General features: G+C 52.9%; 1 protein-coding gene across 9 annotated transcripts in view; it reads left to right on the top strand.

The window, feature by feature from the left end:
- The first annotated feature begins 2,789 nt into the window (after positions 1-2,789).
- The window catches only part of PRRC2B (proline rich coiled-coil 2B), an 83,351-nt gene continuing 70,315 nt past the window's right edge, over positions 2,790-15,825 (top strand). For all 9 annotated transcript variants that reach the window (XM_054584205.1, XM_054584204.1, XM_054584211.1 and 6 more), the window contains exon 1: positions 2,790-3,019. The gene's annotated coding sequence lies outside the window, so the exon portion shown is untranslated. The remainder of the gene's footprint in view (positions 3,020-15,825) is intronic.

Below are 15,825 nucleotides of genomic sequence, written 5' to 3'. Positions count from 1 at the left end.
AAGACCGAGACTGAGACAGGGACTGTGGAAGTGTCCCTGGGGTTAGAGAAGAAGAAGCCTGAGGAAAGGGGAGGGAACAAAGAGGAGGCACAGGAAGGCTGCTTTCCAGATGAGTCTTTTTTTTTTCTTTCCTTTTCTTTTTAAACACAGAATCCACATCTGACCAATGACAGGGCATTCCAGATTCCTTGTGAAATTAATGCAAAGGAGACCCGCCTCTAGCCAAAACGTGGTTTAGAAAAGAAAATCATGGATAAAGAGAAAGTTATAAGCCTTTTACCAAAACATTAAATTTCAGGGTAACAAAAGACAGTGATCACATTTGTGGGGAAAATTATGTTTATATAAAATCGGCTTTAGGCAGGGAGGGAGGGGTCAATTCCCCCTGGGGAGTCTAAAAAGATGTCTCCACCCATAAGCAGAGTTGCAAGTTTCCTCATATTTAAGAGGAAAAAAGTAATAAAAACGAAATGAACTCTTGCTCATTGGTTCATGCCAACTCTCCCCAGCTTTGAGCAGCTTGGTCCACTCATTCCTTACATTCTTTCAATATTCCTGCTCCAGAGTTGCTGTTTCCTTGGTGTAACTTTAAAAAAAAATTTTTTTTTATTTACTTTTAGAGAGAGGGGAAGGAAGGGAAAAAGGGAGAGAAACAGCAATGTATGAGAGACACATTGATAGGTTGCCTCTAGCACACTCCACCTGGGGACCGGGCCCGCCACACAGGCATGTGCCCTGACCGGGAATTGAACCAGCGACTCATCAGCTCGCACGCAATCCACTGAACCATGCCAGCCGGGGCTCCTTGGCGTAACTTTGACAATACAAAACGCCTCCTTGAATGTGTCCCATACCTCGTGGGGAGTTTCTTTGGGGCTACCTGACCTGAAGGTCCAGCCTTGATCCAGCCCTCATGCTCGGGCCTTTCCTTCCTCTTTCTCTGCTCTCTGGGTGCTGAGTTCTGGTTGGCTGTGGAGTGGGCACCTTCAGACCCTGGAGGAACCCAAGGAGCCAGCTCTGGCTGACAGCCTCAGACCCCAGACAATGGTCTCTATGCCCATCCCGGCATCTTAGCCTTGCCCTCCCCTAGGAAAGGCTCAGACCTCCAAGACTGGCTTTGCTGGGCTCAAATCCTTGGCCCCCTCCCTCCTTTGTGACCTTGGCAAAGGTCACTGAACTTCTGACCTCAATTTCCTAACCCATAGTGTGAACAATAAGAACCATCTCCCAAATATTTACAAGTTCTCTCTTGCAAAGTGCTTAGCATGCTGCCCAGGAAAGGTGCTCAGTAAACAGCACCTGTCTCGGCTGTCACCCCAGAGAAGTGCAGAAAGAAAAGGATTTCCTGAACCCAGGACAAAAACACTAGGGGTTTTTGGTGTAACTGGGGCACCTGCTGTCATTTTCACTCCCAGGGACCTGGCAACCCTCGCTGTCCCCGGAAGCCATCACTGCCCTTCCAGCTCTGCCAGAGGAGTAGAGCCCTTGCTGACCTTTCTCCCGCCATGTCGTCTTTACTATTTCCTCACCTTCTACAGCACTCAAGGGTCGTCAAGCTTTTCTTCCTGTATTCTCTCTTGTCATGTAATTGAAAAAAAGAAAACAAAAAAAGGTAATCTGATTCTTAGCGAGTCCCAGGGTTCCTTACCTCACAGCCCAGAAGGTCAAGGGCCAGAGACTCCCTTCGTTCAAACAGCCAGCCTGTACTTACGGAGTGCCCAGCATGTGCCAGGCACTGTGCTCAGGGCTCGCATATCCCTGGTGGTTGGGCGGAAGCAGGCTCACTTTGCTCCCAGGTTTAGCTCTGGGGCCGCGGGCAAGTTACTGTTCAGTCTCCGTTTTCTCAACTGTTGAGAGTGAATGAGACAGCCCCCGTCGGGCCAAGCCGCAGAGGGCAGGGCTGGCTGCGGGGTGTGTGGACAAGGCAGGCGAGGGGGAGCCGGATGGCTTGGATTCCAGGTCCCCAACCCTTCTGTCTTTGCTTTTCCAAATTGTGTATTTTTTTAATGGCCAACTTACCTAGACTAAGAAGGGAGAATCCTCCTTAGTGCTCCTGACCTCTGCCCGACCTCCGACCGCCAAGGTGACTCAGCCCAGTATATCCTCCCAGACCTTTTGTTTGGTCTCCCCACAGATACCCACTTCGGAGGATGGGTTTATTATTTTCCTTTTGACAAAAATGGGGTAAAGTCGCTGTACCGTGTAACAACCTTGCTTTTGAATTAACAATGTACCATTTCTGCTTCTGCTCCGTGCGTCTATCGCACTCGCATTCGATCAGAGGAATCTGCGCTCCGGCTCTGTCCGGGGGCGCTGCAGTTCGGAGCGGGGAGGGGGCGGGGATCCGGCTCGCGCCCCTTCCCCACCCCCGCCCGCACTCCCTGTGCCGGGGCTCCCCCGCCCCGGCCCCTCCATTCCAGGCCCCCGCTTCCGGTCCGCTCGCCCGTGGCTCGCTCCGACCCCTCCCCCAGGTCTCCGCCCCTCCCCCTCCGCTCCCCGGACCCTCCGCGCCTCGGAGCCCCGGAGCCCTTCTGCCGGCTCGCTTCCCTCGTCTCTCGGGACGCTCTCGTCTTCCCGGAGCTCCTCCCCCACCCCGCAGCCCCTGTTCTCTCGCCCCCTCACCCCCTGCTCCGGCCCTCCTCCTCCTCGGGACCCCAGCCCCCCAGGCCCGCGGGCGGGCGCCGGCGATCCCGGGAGGCGCGGCAGGGGGCGCTGCGCGGGCGGCGGCGCGGCTGCGGGCGGCGGCGACGACGGGAGGAGGCCGGAGGAGGCGGGGGTGGCGGCAGGCGGGGGGCGGGGAGCGGCGCGCGAGAGGGAGGCGAGCGGCGAGACACAGGCTCCGAGGCTCCAGCGAGCGAGCGAGCGAGCAACGAGCGAGCCGGGAGGGAGGGAGCGAGCGAGCGAGCGAGCGAGCAGCCGCGCCGCCGCCTCGCAATCCGCCGCCATCCCGCCGCCTCCGCGCCCGACCGCCGCCCGACCGCCATCGCCCGGCCCAGTGTCGCCCGCGGAACCAGACCAGGTGGGCCCGGGGCGCGGGCGCGGGGCGGGCGGGCGCAGCGCTAAGATGGAGGCGCCGAGGCGGCGCGGCCCGGCTTTGTCTCGGCGGCGCTGACTGACAGCGGTGAGCCCCAGGCCCGGCCGACCTTTGTCCGCGAGCGCGCCGGGCGCGGCCCGCCCCGCGCCGCCGCCGTTGGCCCGTCGGCCGGGCGAGGGCTGCGGGGCCGGGCCTCAGGCGGGCGGCCGGGCCCGCTCGCCATTGTTGTGGCGGCGCCGCGCGGCCTCGGCTCGGGCGGCGGGCGGCGGGGTCGGGGCGGCCCCCGGAGGCCGGGCTCGGGCGCAGCGCGGCCGGGACGCTCCCGGGACGCTCCCGGGGTCAGGGGTTGGTGGTACGGAGCGCTACCCCCGGGCCCAGGAGTCGCCTTGCCGCCCCCGGGGTCCGGCGGACAGACCGCCAGTGTGGGCTGGGGATGTCGGGGACGGTCCTCCTGCGCCCCCGCCCCCCGCCTCCGGCTCTCTTAAAACCACCCCGGAGGTGGGATCCGAGAGTCGGGCAACCCTCTGGGCCGCAGAGCCGTTTCGGGGCGTGGGGCTGGCAGTCTCCTCGCCGCACCCCCCCCCCCCCGCCCCAGTATCGCTGAAGTTGGTGGCCGGGGGCTGCTGGCCTGCGTGGGGGGGTGGGGTGGGGCGACCACAGCCCGACGTCTCGGCCGCGGTTGCCGTGCGGGCACAGGAGGGTGGTTTTGAAAATGCTTAGTGCTCTATTGCTGAAAATGTTTAATAATAAACAGGATGTCGCTGCTCAGGGCCTGCCAGATGGGGTTTTTATTTTTTTCCTGCCTTTCCCCCCTCCTGTGAGTAAGCAACGGCGCTGCTGACATCGTGGGCCTCGGGAGAGTGGATTTGCCAACATAGCGCTGGAAGGTGTTTTCTTCTTTCTTTCCCTCTGTGTCTCTGTACACCTCGTGGGAGGCCCGAGCCCACGTTGAGGCGAGAAGGGGGTGTTTTTCAGGGGGATGGCTCGCTCGGAGACAGTGGAGGAAAGGGGGCTGGGAGGCTCTCTGGAGTGTGTCATTTGCTAAATGGCTGCCTGGCAGAAACCTTTAAAAGCCTTTGGTTTACAGGGTTGTTAACCGTCCCTGAGATTTTTTTTTTTTTTTTCCCTTTAAGGTTTTATGTGCATTTTTATGTGGCTTTATACATTATCATCCAGTTCGGTTTTGGGAACCCATCCGTTTGAAGTCGTGGTGGGGTTTCTTCTGTAAATCCGTGTAGGCTTGTCGGGGCACAGCGCTGTGGCGGGAGGTGGGACGGGCAGGTGCAGGCTTTGGGGTGCCCGTCCTGCTTCTGTCAGTGAACCCTGGGGCATCAGTAGGGACATTGCATTCTCTACCTCGTAGGGTTGGGAAGGTGGTGAAAGGCCTAGCGAGCAGAGGGCCTGGCACACGGTGCTCAATAGGTGTTCCTCCTACGGCTGTTTGTGTAATTGCTGTCAAGTTCTGGCGTGGCAGTTGGCCTCTGGAGGTGCCACCACAGAGCGCAGCCATCCTGCAGATGCCACAGGTGCTGGGCTCCGCGGTGGCCACTTGCTTCTTCAGGGCCGGGCCTCTGGGGAGACGAGGGTGGGACTGTGGCCTTCGGGGCCCTCGAGGACGGAATAGACCTGGGCTGTGGTCCCAGGCCCCTGTGCTTGGATCCAGGGTGGCTCTCCGCTGCGAGGCTGTGCTTGCTGCCCGTGTAAGGCAGAGCCGGACCGACAGCACCAGGCGCCGGGAACAACAAGCCGAGGCCGAGGCCGAAGGCAGCTGCTTCCCTTTGGGAATGACAGGCCATCACCTGGGGAGCCTCTGCTTCTTGGGGCAGGCGTGTCTCCGGGAGCCTGGATTCTGGTCCTTGTTGGCCGACTTTACGCAAGTCTCTGAGCCTCAGCTCCTGCATCTGCAAAATGGGAATAATTACGCCTTGTCTTAATGAATCTGCTGGGGCTCCTGGGAGCCTCACCGTGCCATCTGTAGCGAAGGGCTTCCAGCCGCAGGGGTTGATGATGATGTCTGTTGTTTCTGTGCTTACCTAGTTCTCTGGTTCCCTTTTCCTATCTCATGTCCTTTGCTCCAGTTCTCTTCATTCATGGAAATGTGTGTGGCCTCCCCTCCCCAAATTCAGTCCCCTCTAGTGTTTTGCTATCGCGGTGACCATTCCGCTGCCTGGCAGCAGCGTGGCTTGGAGGAGCTGTACTGCTCCGCCCCACGTGGGTGGCCGCTGTGTGTTGCAGGCCGTAGGAAGGACTGAGGCTGGTGGGGGAGGCTGGTGGGGGAGACTGGCCACAGGCTTGGCCCCAGGTGAGGGTGGAGACCGGCCACAGCGGGCCAGCCCTGAAGCTTGCTTGCAGACAGGACACTCCGCTCTCACTACAGTGGTTCTGAAGTCTGATGGGAAATTTGTTTTGATTCCTTTGGCACTCCCACAACCATCTTGGTTTTGTTCTTTTTTTAAAGTCTCCTCGTCGCCTCCTTCAAGGCCTCCTGGCTGTCTGGGACTGAGACATTTTAACAGGATCATGTCATTCTTTCAGTCCCCACCCCCCTTCCTGGTTCTTGGCCCATCCTTTCTATCTGATTTCATTCCTGCCCGCTCTGTCTCTGGCTCTGGGCAGTTGGTTGGGGAAGGAGAGGAATTGGTCGTCCCTTCCCGCAAGCTGTTTGGTTACTTGTGAATCTTGGTTCTTTAGTTATCCACGGGCACTGCGGAGGGGCCTCGTCTCTGCCCATTGTGGGGGCCTGCTGCCTCCTCTAGCTCCCTGGGTCCTCTTCAGTCTCCTTCGGGTCCAAATGGGTAAAGAAAAAAAGCTTGGGGAAGGAAGAGCTGAAAGCCTTGGGAGAGTGGAATTTCAGGAATGGCGAGTCAGAACTAATTCCAGGCCTGGTCTGGTTGCCTGGGGCCTGGCCGGGGCCTTTTTTGTTATTGTTGGCCTGCTCACATCACCCCCTTTTAAAAATTTCAGTTCTCCCCCCCCCCCAAGGATTATTTTATTGTACTTTCAAGATTTTTTTTTTTTCGCCTTGCACAAAGTACTGACTCATGTTGCTGATGGTTATATGCTGGTTACGTGTCTCATTATTCTGCTGCTTAAGATTGATCATTTCTATGTTGGTTTCTATTTCAAACCATTATAGTCCAGGTGGGCCAGTACATGTATTTTCTAAATTTGATAATGAGACTTCGCTACTGTCACATGCACGCATCTTGTTAGGGATGGGCAGGTATTAAAGAGGGCCTGTCTACACTAGATTTTTAAGCAGTACGTTTCCCTCTGAAAAATTAAATCTCCCACAGATATGTTTGGCTTTGTACTCTGATTCTTATATTTCAGTCCAGGCTCACCACACTTATCTTTTTTTCAAATCATAACTTGATTTTTTTCTTAAGATTTTTTTCCTGGGCCCTGGTTGGTGTGTGGCTCAGTGGATTGAGTGCCGGCCTGTGAACCAAAATGTCACTGGTTCGATTCCCAGTCAGGGCACGTGCTTGGGTTGCGGGCCAAGAGGCAACCCGTTGATGTTACTCTCACACATCGATGATTCTTTCTCTCTTTGTTTCTCTCTTCCACTCTCTCTAAAAATAAATAAAAGATTTTTTTCCCTTGTAACCTTAGGGACCTGGCTGGGTCTGCCATCTTGGACAAAGAAATAGCCTCGGCTGGTGTGGCTCAGTGGATTGAGTGCCGGCCTGCGGACTGAAGGGTCACCGCTTTGATTCCCAGTTGGGGCGCGTGCCTAGATTGCGGGCCAGGCCCCCATTTGGGGCGCATGCGAGACAAACAGCCATTATCTCTCTCACGTTAATGTTTCTCTTCCTCACTTTCTCCCTCTCTTCTCCTCTCTCTGCAAATAAATAAAATCTTAATTAAAAAATTAAAAAATTTAAAAAAAAGAAAGGCATTGCCTGTAGTGGGGCTGGAGATGAGAGAGATGATGAGCTTTCTGGTGAAATAAAACAATAAAACTGGTCCTGAGAAGCTTTTAGGTTCAAAAGGTGCCACTTGGACCAGCCCTTCTCATCTGGGAGCCCAGAGACTGGGCCCTGCTGCCCGTGATGCTGCTGGTTCTGTCTGGTGGCGTGCGGGGAACTTCAGCCCTGGGATGGGACTTGCCTTTGTGGCTGAGCCACAGGTCGTGGTTGAGTGTGGCTGTGAGCTGTGCTTGGTGACTGTGTGGCCTGAGCTGGAGGCTGGGTTGCTGGGCGGCCATGGGGGTGGGGGGGAACAACGTTGGTTTGTAGGGCTCCGTAGGCCACAGGAGGCGTCTGCAGCGAAGCGAAGTGGGGTCTAAGCTCCCAGCGTCCTATGCGCTCTCCCCTGCTTCCTTCCGCTTCCACCTCTGCAGCTGGGTTTGCAGCTTTGCTCTCTGTCCTTTCTTCCTCCTTTCCAGGAAAGCCGCAAGCTTTTGCTCTTCCTGGTGATGCAGGAGGCAGCGTTGATTGTTCTTTTTAAGCACACTGTCATGCACCAGACACTCTTTGAGCATCTATTATCTGCAGGCATTTTGCAAGGCCTTTTAATTACGTTTCCCCTCATTTGTAAAAGTAACGTTTTCACTGAAAAAAAAAATAGGTAAATACTGAAAAGAATAAGGACAAAAATTAAAATATAGATTACCTGTAATCTAACCATACGGTAGGGACTAGTGCATTTCTTTGTGTTTTTTCAAAATTAGAAATAATACTCATAGAGTATTCACAGTTTATAGTTCCTTTTAATGTTGTGTATTTCCCTAAATTATTGAAAATTAATAATTGCATAGTTGCAGTTATGTGGATATGACATGATTTACTTAATTCTCCGTTACTATATAGTTAGATTGTTGCCATGTTTCCTTCTTGTAAACAAAACCTGAAGAAGTGTCCTACCCTTTAAGTCTCGGGCCACATTGCCGATTATCTACTGTAAGTGGGGCTTCGGGGGTAGAGAGTGTGTAGGCGCCTTCCCCGTCCCCTGGCACAGTGTCAGTTTTCTCCTGCGGCCCTTGTCACGTTGTCTCCAGCCTGTGCACGAGGCGGCTTCCTTCATGGGCCACTAAATTCTGGGTCTCAGTCCTGGGGAAGCCCTTCCGTGAGTAGGGCTTGGGGTCTTGCTCCATTTGCTGGTTTGAGAATATTTATTGTTCCGGGGACACAGATGTGGACACCCGCTTTGGCTCTCAGGAGCTCACGGTCCAATGGCGGAGGGGAGAACGTCCCTAACGAGGCCTTTGGGAACCTCGCAGCCTAACTTCGTCACCCTCCTGTGATTCTGTCCTAGCCCTGATTGCTTCTCTTTATAGCTCCTTTCACAACTTGAGCTTTTTAAAAACGATTATTGTATTGTGGTAAAGTATGCATAATGAAATTTAGAATTTTAACATTTTTACGGGTACAATTCAGTGACATTAAGTACATTGACGTTGTACAACCACTATGATTCCCCAGAAGTTTATCATCTTTCCAAACTGAAACTCTGTCCCCATTACATACCGGCTCCCCCCCCCCCCCCCCCCCCGGCCCCGGCTGCAGCCCTTCCACCTTCGGCCTCTGTGAGTCTGACTGCCCCACGTGTCTCCCGCCAGCAGAATCATCCAGTAGCTGTCCTTTTGTGACTGGCTTATTTCACTGGGCATGGTTTTCAAGATTTCTCCATATTGTGGCATTGGAATTTTATTCCCTTTTAAGGCCCAATAATAAGTTATTATTTTATATATACCTGTACATAAAATAATGGAGTATTACATGCGTGCACACACATATATATCACATTTTGTTCACCTCTGCATCTGTTGACAAGCAACAATTTAGGAATGCAGTTTTGTTTTTATTTATTGAACTGGCCTCTCCACCCAGTGCAGGGAGTGAACAAGCGCAGCAGGAAGCGCAATTCTGTGGCTTCCGTGTCCCACAAAGAGGGCGCTGCATCGCCAAGTGTAGGATGAGCAGTGGAGCTGTGTCAGAGGGTCTCGTGGGCACAGACCTTCTGGAAGATGGAGCAGACTTGAAAGAAGCACCTCTTGAGAAGAGTATGTCGAGCTCTTGAACATTAAAAATGTGTTTCTAAGTTGAAATCAGAAGTGTATGGGCCGCAGAAGAGAGCTTGGGGGCCAGCTTGCTTCCTAGAACACCGGAGCCGGAGGGATGTGAACGTAATGGAAGTGACCTGGAGCGGCCGGTGGCCAGCCCGGAGGAGGGGTGGGGGGCTTTGCCTCCAGGAAGCCCTAGCTGCCCCGCCCAGCACGCTCCAGGCCATCTCTCTGTATGGAACATGGGGTGGATCTGTGCAGGACCAGCTGGAGAAAGGGGGTCATCTCCAGCACTTTCCATGGCCCCTTTGTGTCTTCAGAGCTTTTTTCGGCAGGTGCTGTTTACATACAGTTCAGAGCTTAAAAGAACTGCTCTGTTCCAGGTAGTACAGAAAACCGGCCTGTCTGGGAGGGGCACCATCACCGCTGCCTGGGCGACCTGTCTGGGCGCCTGAATGGGCTGAGTGTTCAGAAGTAGTTGGGGCGGGTGGAACATTGTCCTGAGGCATAAAGTGGAATCCCCCCCCCATACGTAATTAATTACAATTGTATATGTACCCATAACAAAAAAAGGGAAAGCAAGTATATGAAGAAAAATGAAAGCTCTTTTCCCTCCAGCTTCCCAGGCAGTAGTAACCACTGTTTACAACAGGTGTGTTTATTCTGACTCATGCACAAATGTGGCTCTTTGTGGGGAGGTTTTTAAAAAAGTAATGGGTGCTACTATTTTGTGTACTGCAATGCTCATTTCCAAACATGCATTGAGCATTTTTCCATATTAACATGTACAGATGTGCCACACTTCTAGTGTTTTAAAAATAATGTTTATTAGGTTTTAAAAAAATAGACAAGTGTGTCCAGAAAACAAAAATCGCTCATAATCCTATGGCCTATGTATTCCCAGTTGATTTAAAAAGAAGGGGAAAAAAAGGTAGAATATTCAAGCTGTGTTAAATGATATGAAAGCTCTTATCCAATCTCTGAAACGAAACCGCTGTGAGTAGTTTCTTGTGATTCCATCCAGAGATGGAACGCTGAACGTTATCCTCACGCGCGTTTCTATTTTTAAGGCCTGCTGCCCCTTTCACTTAATAAAATGTCTTGGCGTCCATGCCACAGCCCGTGCGGAGGCATTACATCATCGGCTTTAGCAACAGCAGAGGATATTTGTGGATATCCTTGATTTAACCCATTTCCTATTGGGCTTTTGGGCAGTTCTAATTTTTGGATATCACACCACTTTGGTGAAATTATGCCAGATTTCTCTCCAGAAATATAATTGTATATGGTAGTGTGTGAGAGTGTTTCTGCAGTGTTGGCTGTTGTGGTTCAATATTGTTTTGGGAAGAATTCTCAATTCCAAAAAACCGGTGTCAAGTTGTACGCAATAGCATATGAGAATGGGTGTTTCTGAGGTGTGGGTCATTTTGGATGGCCGTGTTTCCAGATCAGAGCAGTCACGGTTCCAGGCTTGCTGTGGTTGGCGTGGGATGTTAGTTTTTGGCCAGTTTGGATGAGCACATCATAAACTGCACTGTGGCCTCCCGGGCAGACGTGGCCATGGGAGGAGTGGCCCCAGGCTTCCCATGAGGGGGCGGCAGGTGGGGGACGAGGAGGGCTGTGGAGAGGCACAGGGAGCCAGTCTGAGTCTGATTTTCAGTGTCAACTAAAATGACGGTACTTGGCACAGGAGCCAGCAGGGGAAAATTAGGGGCCGCCTCCACTGGAGGTCGCATGTAGCCCCTCTGGAGATTCCTGAGGCTCACGTTTCACAGCCCTGGGCTTTGCTGCTGCTAATATTTCTTCCTGTGTAGAATGTTTGGAGGCCGGTCCTTTCTTGGCGTCTGCTGATAACGGCTGTTGTGCAGATCTGCTCAGTTCCTGGCTCAGTCAACCATGTGGTCTCTGGCCCCACTTTCCCCGCCTACTTCGAGGGGAGCCTGTCTAGTGATTCTGGAAATCGGCCCCGGCGGCCTTTGGTCAGGCCAGGGTGGGAAGGGCCTGGCTTGGGCGGGTGAGCGCCCAAAGGATGGCAGCCTGGAGGGACACTGCTGGAGGGACACTGCGCTGGCCCCTGTGGGTGCTTCCGGCGGCTCGACCCAGAGGGAGCTCTCTTCCAGCTGGGAACGCCTGGCCTCCTCCCTGCCGCCCCTGTCCTGGTGTCAGCTGCCTTCCCATCCAGGTTCTACCACCTGCAAGCTGGGTGATGAAGATTATTTACTCTCTTGGAGTCTTTGTTCTCTTTACACAATGTGATAGTAACACCCTCTTCCTAGAATGGGGGGAGGAGTCAGTGGGTCATAATGTTTATCAGGCACCTGGCACAAGGCAAGCAGGCTCTGGGTAAACAGCACTATTAACGGTTCCTGGATTCAGTGCCAGCCGAGGGCCTGGGGGTTTGGAGTCGACAGGCTTACTCACTTGGGGCTCGTCTGTTTACTAGATGTTGGTGATTCTAATTGTGTGCTGAGCTCAGGGCTAATGCTGAGGATTTAGACCCAGGAGCTCAGACACTTTAACCAAAGGGCCTCCCTGTCTCCACCACCTAACAAGGGCATCGGGGCATTGGCTGCCCCCTGCACCAAGTCTGTTGTTTTTGGAGAGTTTTAGGTAAAGACCTGGGGGGTCTTTGGTAAGGCAGTTCGTGGGTGCTGAGAGGCTCTGAGGCTTGGCGGGCTGCAGCTCTGCGGCAGGTGGTGGAGCGCGGTGCTCGTTTCCGCCTCTTACACCTCCCCCCGAAGGACCTTGAACAGGTCTTGTTGACCCCTTTGAGCCTGCTTCCTTATCAGCCCGAGGGGCTGGAAGCTGTCTCCGAGTGCCCTGAGGGCTGGCGCAGCTCCTGTGATGCATTTAGCGCAGCCCACCCAACAACTCTGGAGCGGAGAAGGTGTTGATTCTGTGCCGCTCCGTTTAGGAGACCATCCCTGCAGTTGCAACAGTGGCAGTACAGGCTTGTTACAAAAACCAAAACCAACCCCCCCAAGCCTCCCAAAACCTAAATACACAGAAATGCACAAAGAGGGAAATGAAAGTCATTCCTTCCTGCCTGTTTTTCCTTTTTCAGATCAAGATAGTAGTACTGTCCTGAAAATAGTTTTGTTTTCTACTAATGGGAATGTTTTAACTATGTGTGGAGTTTTAAATCTCAAGTGACACTGGAAATCAGTTGTGTTTATCGGTGTACCTTCATGTAAATTAAGTAAAAGACCCTTTATGTTTCACAGGCATATTCACTGTGGTCCTTTCCTGTCCTCCTGAGGGGTGGCGGGAGAGGCCATTGTGATTCTGTGTCTGCGGCGGACAAACCGCAGCACCACGCCGGTGATACTTAGCAGTGGTGCAGGGCAGGCGGGAGGCCCCTGCGCTGCTCTCCAGGGGTCTGAAGGCCGCGGGACCTGGTGTTAAGGTGCAGGAGCAAGGCGGCTGTGTGCTCTGTGACGTGAACTGTTAGGGTGGAGAGGGGGCGCACAGTTGATGCTGGGCTAGGAACTGGAGAGAGCCTGGGGGGGTCCTGGAGTCTTGAGAATAGTCCTGATAGCGTGAGGACGGTCATTGTCATACTTGTTTAGTGTAAAAAAAAAAAAATGAACAAAGTTAGTATGTCTACAGGGAGGGCATGTGCCCCCCTCTCCCCCTTGCTGAAATGACAGGTTGGAATACCTGGGAAGGTCCCTGGGAGACACTTGGCCCTTATTTTGGGGTTCTTCTTTTTGTTACTTAAGCCTGGTCTTGCCCGACTGGTGGCCTAGCAATTTCAAACCACCCTGGGTTCCTCTGGTGTCCGAGGCTTGGAGAACAAATAGCATGTGGCTTCCGTTGGAGATCACTTAAACCAGCTCAGCCCTTTTAACCTCCCTGCCTTCAGTGTATTGGGATTGATTGATTTTCATCAAAGAGAAGGTGGATTTGGGGGGGCTGAGTCCTTGATAGACCAGGGCTTGGCTCTGACGTGATGGGAGAGGACGAGGAAAAGCTCAGGGCGACCTTGGCCTGGGACGTGCTCTCTGAGCCTCCATCTCCTCATCTGGAAGTGGGGGCGAGAGGAAGGACGGCCACGCAGGCAGTCGTCGGCGGGTTCTCTGGGCAACTGCATTTGTTGCTCAGCCAGCCTGATGGGGCGTTTTCTGGCTCCCAGGAAAGGGAGGCCGGCAGGCGGATGATTTGTTGCTAAGGAGCCTCCTTTGGGGCTTCTGAGGAAGCCCCTGTTGCCCCTTTGCTGCCGCCTCAAGGCTGACCCCTAGGAGCTGGAGCGGGGTTGGGATAGGAAGCCAGGTTTTTGCTTTGGTTCAGTGGGTTGAGGTGTGTGTCCTGCAGGGCATTTGCTGCTGCAGAGCCTGTGACTCCCTGGTGACTGGCGTGATTCCATATCGGGGTCTCTGGGAGGGGTTTCTCTTCTCCTTCCTCGCCTTCCTACTGTTCAGTTTTTTGAGCACAAACGACAAATGTGCTTCATAGAAATAGCAGATGGTACAGAAATACTGGTCCAAGCATGTAAACATGCATGTACTGGGGTGTTGTAGCATTATTTGTCATAGTACACAGCTGGCAATCACTTCCATGTCTATTTGAAGGGCAGTGGGTAAATGTGGTGCAGCTACAGAGTGAAATACCGTGTAGCATTAAAAAGAATGAGGTGGATCGGAAGGTCCTTTCTCGGAAAGGCGACCATAGCATAGTAAGGGAAGAAAGCATTGCATTTTATAATGCAATCACAGCACAGTGTAGTTATTTAAGAGCATAGTATAATACAGTTGCAGCATGGCGGTAACTTCCCACGTTTGTAAAATAAAAAATGAAGACCACAGGCTGCTGATAGGTTGATGCAAGCTGGGAAGAGGGGGCCTGGAGGATGTCCACAGCAGATACTTTTTGAGTTGGCTTGAGTTGTTTTATATACTTCGGTATTGCTAGAGTTGGTTAACACTGAGCGTTTGTTAGTAATGTGTATTAGTTACAAAGGCAACTAATCAGGAAGGTAACCATATACATTTAAAAGACAGAGGTGCCTGTGGCGGGGGCGGGGGAGGGGATGGCTGCTGGGTCATTGGCTCTGTCCCGGTGAGCGCCGAGCCAGGCTCCTCGGTTTGCTGAGAGCCGTCCCGGGGGCCCTGGTTCCTGGTGCTGGGGCCCAGTGGTTCACACGGATCCAGCCGATTTAATCAGCGGCTCTGGCTCTGTGTCAGTGGCCCTCAGAAACTGCTCTGTTGGTTTGGTTACAAGGAGCAATCCATTACAGATGCCGTCTCCAATTTCTGTTCTCTACTAAATCAGATTGTACAATACAGACGTAGGTTTTGGTGACATTTGCAAAGTACTTCTCACTTGCTCATTCCCTATTATTTGGAGATGGAAAAGGAAGGAGAAACTGAACTAGAGTTTCATGTCTTACACATTTCTTTTATTTGCCAGTTCCTTGGTAAATTTTCGTCCTGCAGAGGGAGGCCTGCATGTGGCGTGTCCATCCAGCTGTCCTTGCCCGGCTGTATATTGAAGTTGTCGTTTTTGAAAGCTTGCTAAATTAACTGCATATTCTAGATGTGAGGCGGCCGGTTATCCTTTGCAGGCTGCAGACGGAGTTTTAGCCGGAGTCCTCTGCAGGCCTCAGCCCAGCCTGTGTGCCTGTGGGCGAGGTGGGTGGGGGCTGACCCCGGGCCCAGGGAGAAAGGAGCCGTAGCAGTTGAAGTGGGTCAGGAGTGATGACAGGGTCCCTGGGACCAGCCAGCCAGTGCGCGGGGCGTCTCAAGACAGAGCCCTGTGGGTGAGGGGCCTGGAGATGCTGCGCCCTCCAGAGCTGTGGAGCCCCGTGGCCCCCTCAGGCGCCAGCTGACCCCCGTCCTGCCCGCCCTGTGTGGCCACCAGGGCCCCAGGAGCGCTGGCAGAGGCCTGCTGTGGGCATGCGCTTTATGCCGGCCCCCAGGGCCCCTGCGTGGCAATGCAGTCTCCCCCTGGGGCCCACAGCACTGGCCTTGTTGTCCTAGTGGCGGAGGTCACTTCATCGCCCGCCGAGTGCGCCACTTCCGCATGCAGCCGACCTGGGTTTGGGGCGGCCTGTGCGCTGTCCTGAGTGGCGGCAGTGCACTCGGCTGTCACTCAGCCTTGCTGAGCGTTGGCGTCAGGCCTGTGGGGGGGGGGGGGCGGGGGTGCGACTGCCGTCCTCCCGGCGGTTTATGTCTTGTGTCAGAGGACTCCTATTTTTAAATTCCATTTCATTCAAATGTTTTCATTAAACTCATTAAATTACTTTCAGCTTTTTCTTCATTAATTGTTTCTGCTTCTCTTCACATTCACTTGTGTCTTTTTACTGATTTCCTAAATTGGATGCTTAATTTCATTCTTTTCTGTTAGGAATTTAAAGTTTTTTAGATCATTAAATTTTTTTTGAGTGCACATTTGTCTTTGTTTTAAAAGTTTTGATGTCTAATATTCTTTGTGCTATTTTCTAGGTGCTCTGCGGCCGTGGTTTTGAATTCCCCTTTGATTCAAAAGGTTTTTAATAGTTTTAAGTTTTCTGCCTGATATGGCTATTTTTCTGCTTTCATTATGTCTTGTTTAATTACACTGTGGTCAGAGAGTTTGGCTTTTCAGAATTTGGGATTTTCCTTAAAGTTCCATATAGGCACTTTCTGAACATGACCTGCCTACATCAGGTATCTAACATTTTTTTTTGAGTGGGCTTGATCTACTAAGGTGTAGAGATGTCTTTTCTTCTTAATGTTTTCTACATACAATGATTTTTTTTTAACTTTAAAATTACTCTGCATACATAGGTTCATGCTAGTTGTAT

This window comes from Pteronotus mesoamericanus, unplaced genomic scaffold, assembly GCF_021234165.1.
Source record: "Pteronotus mesoamericanus isolate MK-2021 breed Mesoamerican mustached bat unplaced genomic scaffold, CSHL_Meso_final contig_78, whole genome shotgun sequence".
In the NCBI taxonomy this organism is placed as follows: Eukaryota; Metazoa; Chordata; class Mammalia; order Chiroptera; family Mormoopidae; genus Pteronotus; species Pteronotus mesoamericanus.
This window is presented reverse-complemented; position numbering and strand designations above follow the sequence as displayed.